Source organism: Chrysochloris asiatica, unplaced genomic scaffold, assembly GCF_000296735.1.
Source record: "Chrysochloris asiatica unplaced genomic scaffold, ChrAsi1.0 scaffold00407, whole genome shotgun sequence".
Classification (NCBI taxonomy): domain Eukaryota; kingdom Metazoa; phylum Chordata; class Mammalia; order Afrosoricida; family Chrysochloridae; genus Chrysochloris; species Chrysochloris asiatica.
Genome location: NW_006408925.1, coordinates 794,405 through 807,369, shown reverse-complemented (window position 1 = coordinate 807,369; position 12,965 = coordinate 794,405).

Genomic DNA, 12,965 nt, shown 5'->3' with positions numbered 1-12,965 from the left:
ATATTGGACTTGTCTGCCATGTAGCTAGCTCTCAGTATATAGACAAGTTGGACTCATCTGCCTTGTAGCTAGAACTGTCTATATGGAAATGTTGCACTACCCTGCCATGTAGCTATCCCTCCATATATGGACATTTTGTACTCGTCTGACATATAGCTATCCCTCTGTGCAAAGATATGTTGGACTGATCTTCCAAGTAGCTCTCTGTATATGAACATATTGGACTTGTCTGCTATGTAGCTAGCTCTCAGTATATAGACATGTTGGACACATCTGCCGTGTAGCTAGCTCTCTGTCTATGGACATTTTGAACTCGTCTGTTCTATGGACATTTTGAACATGTAGTCAGTTCTCTGTGCATGGATATATTAGACTGTTCTGCCATGTAGGTAGCTCTCAGTCTATGGACTCGTTTGACACATCTACCATATAACTAGAACTCTGTATATGGAAATATTGCACTACTCTGCCATGTAGCTTGCTGTCTGTATATGGACATTTTCGACTCGTTTGCCACGTAGCTACCTCTCAGTATATGGATATATGGGACACATCTGCAATGTAGTTAGTACCCTGTATATGGAAATGTTGCCCTACTCTGCCATGTAACTCACTCTCTGTATATTGACGAATTGGACTCATATGCCGTGTAGCTACAATCTGTATTTGAAAATGTAGCACGACCCTGACATGTAGCTAACTCTCTGTTTATGGACATTTTGGACTCGTCTGCCATTTAGCTTGCTCTCTGTAAATGGATATGTTGGAGTGATCTGCCAAATAGGTAGCTCTCTGTATGTGGACATATTGAACTTGTCTGCCATGTAACTAGATCTCAGAATATAGATGAGTTGGGCTCATCTACCTTGTAGCTAGTAACCTGTATAGGGACATGTTGCACTAGTAAGCCATGTAGCTCTCAGTATATGTACACGTTGGAAACATCTGCCATGAAGCTAGAACTCTGTATATGGACATGTTTGACTACTCTGCCACGTAGCTAGCATTCTGTATATGCACACGTTGGACACATCCGCCATGTAGCTAGCTCTCTGTATATGGACATTTTGGACTTGTCTGACATGTAGTTAGTAGTCTGTGCATGGATATTTTAGACTGATCTGCCATGTAGGTAGGTCTCACTCTCTGGACACGTTGGACACATCTGCCATATAGCTAGAACTCTGTAAATGGAAATGTTACAGTACTCTGTCTTGTAGCTAGTTCTCTGTATATGTACATATTATATTTGACTGCCATGTAGCTAGCTCTCAGTTTTTGGACATGATGGACCCATATGCCATGTAGCTAGAACTCTGTATATGGACATGACACACTACTCTGCAATGTAGCTAGATTGCAGTATATGGACAAGTTGGACACATCTTCCCTGAATTTAGAACTCTGTATATGGACAAGTGTGTATATGGACATCTGCCATGTAGCTAGCTCTCAGTATATGAACACTTTAGACTCATCTGCCATGTAGCTTGAACTCTGTATATGGAAGTGATGCTCTACTCTGCTATGTAGCTAGCTCTTTCTATGTGGACATTTTGGAATCGTCTGACATGTAGCTACCTCTCTGTGCATGGAAATTTTGGAATGATCTTCCATGTCTGTTGTTGTTGTTGTTGTTGTTGTTAAGTGCCTTCGAGTCGGTTCCAACCCATAGCGACCCTGTACAGGGTTTCTGAGGGTGTAAATACTTACGGGAGTAGAAAGCCTCATCTTTCTCCCGTGGAGCGGCTGGTAGTTTCAAACCTCTGACCTTAAGGTTTGCCGCCCGATTCGTAACCACTACTGTAGCTCTGTGTATATGAACATATTGGACTTCTCTGCCATGTAGCTAGCTCTCAGTGTATGGACACGTTGGACACATCTGCCATGTAGCTAGAATTCTGTATATGCAAGTGTTGCACGACCCTGATATGTAAGCTAGCAATCTGTATATGGACATTTTGGATTAGTATTCCATGTAACTTGAACTCTATATATGAAAATGATGCACTACTCTGCCATGAAGCTAGGTCTCTTTATATGGACTTTTTGGACTTGTCTGCTATGTAACTTGAACTCTATATATGAAAATGATGCACTACTCCTCTTTGAAGCTAGTTCTTTTTATATGGACATTTTGGACTTGTCTGACATGTAGCTAGCTCTCTGTGAATGGATATTTTGGACTTATCTGCCATGTAGGTAGCTCTTAGTATATGGACACGTTGGACACATCTGCCATGTAGCTTGAACTCTGTATATGGAAATTTTGCACTACCCTGCAATGTAGCTATCTATCTGTAAATGAACATATAGGACTTGTCTGCCATGTGGCTAGCTTTCAGTACATGTGCATGTTGTACTTATTAGACAGACAGCTAGTACTCTTTAGATGGACATGTTGGACAACACTGCGATGTAGCTAGCACTCAGTATATGGACAAGTTGGACACATCTGCCATGTAGCTAGAACTCTGCATATGGAAATGTTTCAGTACTCTGCCATGTAGGTATCTCTCTGTATATAGAAGAGTTGGACTCATCTGCCTTGTAGCTAGAACTTTGTATATGGAAATGTGGCATACGGTGCCATATAGCTAGCTCTCTGTACATGGATATGTTGGACTGATATACCAATAATGTAGCTCTCTGTATATGAACATAATGGACTTGTCTGCCCTATGCTAAATCCCAGTATATGGACATATTGGACACATCTGGTATGTAGCTCGTACTCTTAAATGGACATTGTGGACTACTCTGCCATGTAGCTAGCACTCACTATATGAACACTTGGGCTCATCTGGCATGTAGCTTGAACTCTGTATATGAAAATGATGCACTACTCTGCCATGTTGCTAGCCCTCTGTATATGGACATTTTGGACTTGTCTGACATGTAACTAGCTCTCTGTGCATGGATATATTGTACTGATCTGCCACGTAGGTAACTCTAAGTATATAGGCTAGTTGGACTCATCTGCTTGTGGCAAGAACTCTGTATACGGAAATGTTGCACTACCCTGCCATGTACCTAGCTCTCTCTATATAGACAAATTGGACTCATCTGCCTTGTAGGTAGAACTATGTATATGCAAATGTTGCACTACCCTGCCATGTACCTAGCTCTCTGTATGCAGACAAGTTCGACTCATTTTCCTTGTAGCTAGAACTCTGTATATGGAAATGATGCACTACCCTTCCATGTAGCTAGCTCTCTGTATATGGACATATTTGTCTTGTCTGCCATGTAGATAGCTCTCAGTGTATGTCATGTTGGACTCATCTGCCATGTAGCTAGTACGCTGTATATAGACATGTTTCACTAATCTACCATGTAGGTAGCTCTTTATGTTTAAAAAGCTGGAATGTTCAGCCATGTAGCTTGCTCTGTGTACACTGGAATGTTGCAGAACTCGGTCATGTACCTAGCTCCCTGTATATGGACATATTGGACTCATCTGCCATGTAGCTAGCCCTCTGTACATGGATATATTGGACTGATCTGTCAAGTAGCTAGGTCTCTGTATATGGACATTTTGGACTTCTCTGCCATGTAGCTAGCTCACAGTATATGACATGATGGATTCATCTGCCACGTAACTAATGCCCAATATATGGACATGTTGGACTATCCTGACATGTAGCTAGCTTTCTGTATAATGGCATGTTGGACTCATCTTCCTTGAAGCTATCCCTATTTATATAGACATGTTGGACTACTCTGCCATGCACCTAGCTGGGTGTATATAGGAAAGTTGGACTCATATTCCTTGTAGCTAGAACCCTGTATATGGAAATGTTGCACTATCCTTCCATGTAGCTATGTCTCTGTATATGAACTTTTTGGACTCATCTGCCATGTAGCTAGCTCTCTGTACATGAATATGTTGGACTGATCTTCTAAGTAGGTAGCTCTCTGTACATGTAAATATTGAACTTGTCAGCCATGTAGCTAACTCTCAGTATATGGACACGATGGACTCATCTGCCATGTAGCTAGAATTGTGTATAAGGAAATGTTGCACTACCCAGCCATCTAGCTAGCTTGATGTATAAGGACACGTTGGACACATCTGCCATGTAGCTCGAACACTGTTTATGGAAATGTTGCAATATCCTGCCAAGTAGCTTGCTCTCTGTATATGAACATGGTGGACTTATCTGCCATGTAGTTAGCACTCAGTATATGGACACGTTGGACTCATTAGCCTGGTACGTAGTACTCTTTATATGGACATCTTGGACTACTCTGTCATGTAGGTAGCTTTCTGTATATGGACAATTTGGCCTGATTTGCCATGTAGCTAGTTCTCAGTATATGGACATGTTGGACTCATCTACCATGTTGCTAGAACACGGTAGATAGTTAGTACCCTGTATATGGACATATTGGACTACTCATCCATGTAGCTAGCTCTCAGTACATGAACAATTTAGACTCAGCTGCCATGTAGCTTGAAATCTGTATATGGAAATGATGCTCTACTCTGCTATGTAGCTAGCTCTTTGAAAATGGCCATTTTGGATTCGTCTGACATGCAGCTACCTCCCCTGCATGGATATTTTGGAATGCTCTGCCATGTAGGTAGCTCTCACTATATGGCCACATTGGACACATCTGCCATGTAGGTAGAACTCTGTATATGGAAGTGTTGCACTACTCTGCCATGTAGTTGGCAATCTGTATATAGACAAGTTGGACTCATCTGCCTTGTAGCTAGAACTCTGTATATGCAATGTTGTACTACACTGCCATGTAGCTAGCTCTCTATATGGACATTATTGACTCATCTGCCATGTAGCTAGCTCTCTGTACATGAATATGTTGGACTGATCTACCAAATAGGTAGCTCTGTGTATATGAACATATTGAACTTGTCAGCCACTTAGTTGACTCTCAGTATATGGACACGTTTGACACATGTAGCTCGCTCACAGTGTAAGAACACATTAGATTCATCTACCATGTAGCTTGAACTCTGTATATGGAAATGTTGCACTACCCTGCTATGCAGCGATCTCAATGTATATGGAAATTTTGGACTCGTTTGCCATATAGCTAGCTCTCTGTACATGGATATGTTGGACTGATCTTCCAAGTAGGTAGCTCTGTGTATATGAACATATTGAATTTCTCTGCCATGTAACTAGCTCTCAGAATATGACATGTCAGAATCATCTACCTTGTAGCTATCTCTCTGTGTATAGATGTGTTGGAATACTCTGCCATGTAGGTAACACTCAGTATATGCAAAAGTTGGACTTGTTGGCCTTGTTGCTAGAACTCTGTATATGGAAATGTTTCACTACTCTGCCATGTAGCTAGCTCTCTGTATATAGACAAGTTGGACTTTTCTTCCTTGTAGCTAGAACTCTGTATATGGAAATGTTGCACTACCCTGCCATGTACATACCTCTCTGTATATGGACATTTTGGGATCGTCAGCCATGTAGCCAGCTCTCTGTACATGGATATGTTGGAATGATATGCTAACTATGTAGCTCTCTGTATATGAACATATTGGATTTGTCTGCCATGTAACCAGCTCCCATTATATGGACATTTGTACTCATTAGCCAGGTAGCTACTATGCTGTATATTGACATATTGGACTTCTCTACCATGTAACTAGCTCTCAATATATGGTCACGTTGAACACATCTGTCATGTAGCTAGTCCTCTTTATATGGATGTGTTGGACTATTCTGCCATGAAACTAGCTCTCAGTATATGGACACATTGGACACATCTGCCATGTAGCTAGAACTCTGTATATGGTAATGTTGCACTACCCTGCCATGTAGCTAACTATCTGTATATAGACATGTTGGACACACCTGCCATGTAGCTAGAACTCTGCATATGGAAATGTTGCAATACTCTGCCATGTAGGTAGCTCTCTGTATATAGACAAGTTGGTCTCATCTGCCTTGTAGCTAGAACTTTGTATATTGAAATGTGGCACTACGCTGCCATGTAGTTAGCTCTCTGTATATAGACAAGTTGGACTCATCTGCCATGTAGCTAGTACTCTGTATATGGACATTTTGGACTACTTTCCCATGTATCTAACTTTCAGTATATGGACAAGTTGGACTCATCGGCCTTGTAGCTAAAACTCTGTATATGGAAATGTTGCACTACACTGCCATGTTTCTTGCTCTTTCTATATAGACATGTTGGAATCTTCTGCCTTGTAGCTAGCCCTCTGTGTATAAACATGGTGGAATACTCTGGTATGTAGGTAGCTCTCAGTATATTGACAAGTTGGACTCATTGGCCTTGTTGCTAGAACTCCGTATATGGAAATGTTTCACTACTCTGCCATGTAGCTAGCTCTCTGCAAATAGACAATTTGGACTCATCTGCCTTGTAACTAGAACTCTGTATATGGAAATATTGCATTAACTTGCCATGTAACTAGCTTTCTGTATATAGAGAATTTGGACTCATCTTCCTTTTAGCTAAACCTCTTTATATGGAAATTTTGCACGACCCTGTAATGTATCTAGTTCTCTGTATATAGACAAGTTGGAATCAACTGCCTTGTAGCTAAAACTCTGTATATTCAAATATTGCACTACTCAGCCATGTAGTAAACTCTCTGTAAATAGACAAGTTAGACTTATCTACCTTGTAGCTAAAACTCTATATATGGAAATGTTGCACTGCCCTGCCATGTAGATAGCTCTCTGTATAGACACAAGTTGGAGTCATCTGCCTTATAGATAGAACTCTGTATATAGTAATGTTGCACTTCCCTGCCATGTAGCTAATTCTATGTATATGGACATTTTGGAATTGTCTGCCATGTAGCTAGCTCTCAGTATATAGACTAGTAGGACTCATCTGCCTTGTAGCTAGTAACCTGTATATGGACGTGTTTGACTGATTTGCGGTGAATGTAGCTCTCACTTTATGGACATGTTGAACACATCTGCCATGTATCTAGAATCTGTTATGGAAATTTTGCACTACCCTGCTATCTAGCTAGCTCTCTATATGTGGAGATTTTGGACTACTCTGTCATGTAACTAGCTCTCTGTACATGGATATGTTGGGCTGTTCGGCCAAGTAGGTAGCTCTCTGTATATGAACATATAGGATTTGTCTGCCATGTACCTAACTCTCATTATATGGACATGTTGGTTTCTTTAGCCAGGTAGCTGGTACCCTGTATATGGACATGTTGGACTATTCTGCCATGTAGATAGCTCTCAGTATATGCACACGTTGGGCATATTTGCCATGAAGCTAGAATTCAGGACATGGAAATGTTGCACTACCTGCCATGTAGCTAGCTCTCTGTATAGGAACATATTGGACTTGTCTGCTATGTAGTGAACTTTAAGTATAAGTACACGTTGTAAACATCTTCCATGTAGCTAGTACTCTGTATATGGACTTGTTGCACTATTCTGCCATGTAGCTAGCTCTCAGTGTATCGACACGTTGGACACATCTGCCAGGTAGCTAGAACTCTGTACATGGAAATGTTGCACTACCTTGCTAAGTAGCTCCCTCTCTGTATAGTAACATAGTGGACTTGTCTGCCATGTCGCTAGCTCTCATTATGTGTACTCGTTAGAAACATTTGCCATGTAGTTTGTGCTCTTTATATGGTCATGATGGACTACTCTGCCATGTAGCTAACTCTGTATATGGACAGTTTGGACACATCTAACATTTAGTTAGCTATCTGAGCATTGATATTTAGGACTGTTCTGCCATGTAGGTAGCTCTCATTTTATAGTAAAGTTGGACTCATCTGCTTTGTGGCTAGAACTCTGTATATGGAAAGGTAGCACTACCTGGCCATGTAGCTAGCTCCCTGTATAAAGACAAGTTGGATTCATCTGCCTTGTAGCTTGATCTCTGTATATGGAAATGTTTCACCACTTTGCTATGTATCTTGCTATCTGTATATAGACAAGTTGGACTTATCTGCCTTGTAGTAGTACTTTGTATATGGAAATGTTGCAATCCTCTGCCATATAGCTAGTTCTCTGTATGTGGATATTTTGGATTCGTCTGCCATGTACCTAGCTGTCTGTGCTGAACTGATCTTCCAAGTAGTTAGCTCTCTGTATATGAACATATTGGACTTGTCTGTCATGTAGCTGCTCTAAGTATTTGGAAACATTGGACACATCTGCCATGTAGCTATTTATCTTTATATGGACATGTTGGACTACTCTGCCATGTAGCTAGCTCTCAGTATATGAACACTTTGGACTCAATCTCCATGTAGCTTGAACTATTTATATGGATATGATGCACTACACTTCCATGTAGCTAGCTCTCTGTATATGGACATTTTGGACTCGTCTGACATTTAGCTAGCTCTCTGGGCATGGATAATTTGGACTGATCTGCCATGTACTTAGCTCTCAGTATATAGTAAAGTTGGACTCATCTGCCTTGTGGCTAGAACTCTTTATATGGAAATGTTTCACAACCCTGACATGTAGCTATCTCTCTGTATATAGACAAGTTGGACTCATATGCCTTGTAGCTAAAACTCTGTATATGGAAATGTTGCACTACCCTCCCATGTAGCTATCTCTCTGTATATGGACATTTTGGACTCAACTGCCTTGAAAATAAAACTACATGGCAGATGTGTTCAAGGTGTCCATACACTGTGTGCTAGATACATGGCAGAGTAGTCCAACAAGTCCATATACAAGTTAGTAGCTACATGGAAGATGCATCCAAATTGTCTATATACTGAGAGCTAGCTATATGGCAGACTAGTCCAATATGTTTATATACAGAGAGCTACCTACTTTTCAGATCAGTCTATCTTATCCATGTACAGAGAGCGAGCTACAAGGCAGAGGAGTACAAAATGTCCATATAAAAAGAGTTAGCTCATGGAAAGGTAGTGCAAAAATTTCCATATACAGAGTTCAAGCTACAAGGCAGATGACTTCAACTTGTATATATACAGAGAGCTAGCTACATGGCATGATATTCCAACATTTCCATGTACAGAGTTCTAGCTACAAGGCAGATGTTCCAACTTGTCTATATCCTAGAGGTAGCTATATGGCAGAAAAGTCCAATATGTTCATTAACAGAAAGCTGCCTACTTGGCCAATCAGTCACACATATTCATGTACAGAGAGCAAGCTACATGGCAGACGAATCCAAAATGTTCACATACAAAAAGCTAGCTTCATGGCAGGGTAGTGCAACATTTCAATATACAAAGTTCTAGCTACAAGTCAGATGAGTCCATCTTGTCTGTATACAGAGACCTTGCTACATCGCAGAGCAGTGCAACATTTCCATACACAGAGTTCTAGCTACATGGCCGATATGTCCTACATGTCCATATACTGAGAGCTACCTACATGGCAGAGTAGTCCAACATGTCCATATCCAGGGTACTAGCTACATGGCATATGATCCAACATGTCCATATACCGAGACCTAGTTACATGGCAAAGAAGTCCAATATGTTCATAAACAGAATGCTAGCTACATGGCAGGGTCGTGCAACATTTCCATATACAGATTTCTAGCCACAATGCAGATGAGTCCAACTTGTCTACATAAAGAGACCTAGCTACATGGCAGGGTAGTGCAACATGTCCATATACTGAGAGCTAGCTACATTGCAGACAAGTCCAATATGTTCATATACAGAGAGCTAGCTACATGGCAGCATAGTGCAACATTTCCATATACAGAGTTCAAGCTACATATCAGATGTTTCCAAAATGTCCATATAGAGAGATCTAGCTACATTTCAGAGTAGTCCAACATGTCCATATACAGGGTAATAGCTACAAGGCAGATGAGTCCTACTAGTCTATATACAGAAAGCTAGCTACATGGCAGAGTAGTGCATCATTTTTATATACAAAGTTCAAGCTAAAGGGCAGATGACTCCAAAGTGTTCATATTCTGAGAGCTACTTACATGGAAGAATAGTGCAACATGACTATATACACGGTACTAGTTACATGGCAGACAAGTTCAATATGTTCTTATTCAGAGAGCTAGCTACATGGCAGTGTACTGCAACATTTTAATATACAGAGTTCTAGCTACAAGGCAGATGAGTCCAACTTGTCTATATACAGAGAGCTAGCTATATGGCAGAGTAGTGCAACATTTCCATATACAGTGTATTAGCTACATTGCAGATGAGTCCAACATGTCCATATATTGTGAGCTAGCTACATGTCAGACTAGTCCAATATGTTCATATACAGAGAATTACCTACTTGGAAGTTCAGTCCAAAATATCCATTTACACAGAGCTAGCTAGATGGCAGACAAGTCCAAAATGTACATATACAGAGAGCTAGCAACCTGGCAGGGAAGTGCAACATTTCTATATACAGAGTTCTAGCTAACAGGCAGATAGTCCAACTAGTCTATATACAGAGAGCTAGCTACATAGAAGATTAGTGCCACATTTCCATATACAGAGTTCTAGCTACATGGCATATGTGTCCAATGAGTCCATATACTGAGAGCTAGCTACATGGCGGAGTAGTCCAACATGTCCATATATTGGGTATTAGCTACATGGCAGATGAGTCCAATATGTCCTTATACTGAGAGCTAGCTACATGGAACTCAAGTTAATCTTTTCTATATAGAGAGAGCTAGCGACATGACAGACGAGTCCAAAATGCCCATATACAGAGAGCCAGCTACATGGCAGGGAAGTGCAACATTTCCTTATACAGATTTCTAACTACAAGGCAGATGAGTCCAACTTGTCTATATACAGAGAGCTAGCTACATGCCATAGTAGTGCAACATTTCCATATTCAGAATTCTAGCTACATGGCAGATGTGACCAACCTGTCCATATACTGGGAGCTAGCTACATCCAGAGTAGTCCAACATGTCCATATACTGAGAGCTAGCTACATGGCAGAGTAGTCCAACATGTCCATATACAAGGTACCATACATGGCAGATGATTCCAAACTGTCCATAGAGTGAGAGCTAGCTATATGGAAGACAAGTCCAATATGTTCATATTCAGAGAGCCACCTACATGGCAGGATAATGCAACATTTCCATATACAGAGTTATAGCTACAAATCAGATTAGTCCAACTTGTCTATATACTGAGCCTAGATACATGGCAGTAAAATCCAATATGTTCATATACAGAGAGTTATGTACTTGGTAGATCAGTCCAACATATCCATGTACAGAAAGCTAGCTACATGGTAGACGAGTCCAAAATATCCATATACAGAGAGCTAGCTACATCGCAGAATAGTGCAACAGTTCCATATACAGATTTCTAGCTTCATGGAAGACAAGCCCAATATGATCCTATACAGACAATAGCTACATGGCAGAGCAGCCCAACATTTCCATATACAGAATTCTAGTTACATGGTAGACATGCCCAGCATCTCCCTATACTGAGAGATAGCTACGTGGCAGAGTTGTCCAACATGTCCATGTACATGGAACTAGCTACATGGCAGATGAGTTCAACTTGTCCATATACTGAGAACTAGCTACATGGAAGACAAGTCCAATATGTTCATAAACAGACAGTTAGCTACATGGCAGGGTAGTGCAAGATTTGCATAAACAGATTTCTAGCCTCAAGGCAGATGAGTCCAACTTGTCTATATACTGAAAGCAAGCTACCTTGCACACAAGTCCAACATATTCATATACAGAGAGCTACCTACTTGGCAGATCAGTAAAACATATCCATGTACAGAGAGCTACCTACATAGCAGACGAGTCCAAAATGGATACAGAGAGCTAGGTGTATGAATATGGATACAAAGAGCTAGGTGTATGGCAGGGTAATGCAACATTTCCATATACAGAGTTCTAGCTAGAAGTCATGAGTACAAAATGTCCATATACAGAGCTAGCTACATGACAGGTTATTGCAACATTTCCATGCACAGAGTTCTAGATGTATTGCAGATGTGTCCAACGTGTCCAATGACTGAGAGCTACCTACATGGCAGAGTATTGCAACATTTCCATATACAGAGTTCTAGCTACATGGCAGATGTGTCCAAAGTCTCCATATAATGAGAGCTAGCTACAGGACTGGTTAGTCCAAAATATCCATGTATAGTGCTAGCTACATGGCAGAGGAGTCCAAAATGTCCATATATAGAGAGCTACCTACATGGCAGGGTAGTGCTATATTTCCATATACAGAGTTCTATCTACAAGGCAGATGAGTCCAACTTGTCTACATAGAGAGAGCTAACTACATGAAAGGGTGGTGCAACATTTCCATATACAGAGTTCTAGCTACTTGGCAGTTGTGTCCAACGTGTACATAAAATGAGAGCTAGCTAAATGGAGGAGTAGTCCAACATGTCCATAAACATGATCCTAGCTACATGGCAGAGTAGTCCAACATATCCATATATGGAGAGCTCCATACAGCACAGACAAGTTCAATATGTTCATTTACATAAAGCTAGCTACATGGCAGATTATTGCAACATTTCCATATACAGAGTTTTAGCTACATTGCAGATGTGTCCAAAGTGTCCATATACTGAGAGCTAGCTACATGACAGAGTAGTCCAACATCCCCATATGCACGGTACTAGCTACATGGCAGATGAGGCCAACATGTCTATATACTGAGAGCTACCTACATTGCAGACAAGATCAATATATTCATATACAGAGAGCTAGCTGCATGGCAGGGTATTGCAACATTGCCTTATACAGAGTTCTAGCTACATGGCAGTTTTTCCAACGTGTCCATATACTGAGAGCTAGTTACATAGCAGATTAGTCAGATATATCGATGCACAGAGAGCTGGCTACATGTCAGAAAAGTCCAAAATGTCCATATACAGAGAGCTAGCTACATGGCAGATTAGTGCATCATTTCCATATACAGAGTTCAAGCACCGTGGCAGATGAGTCCAAAGTGTTCATATACTGACAACTAGCTCTGGTAGCGTAGTGGTTACGAATCGGGCTGC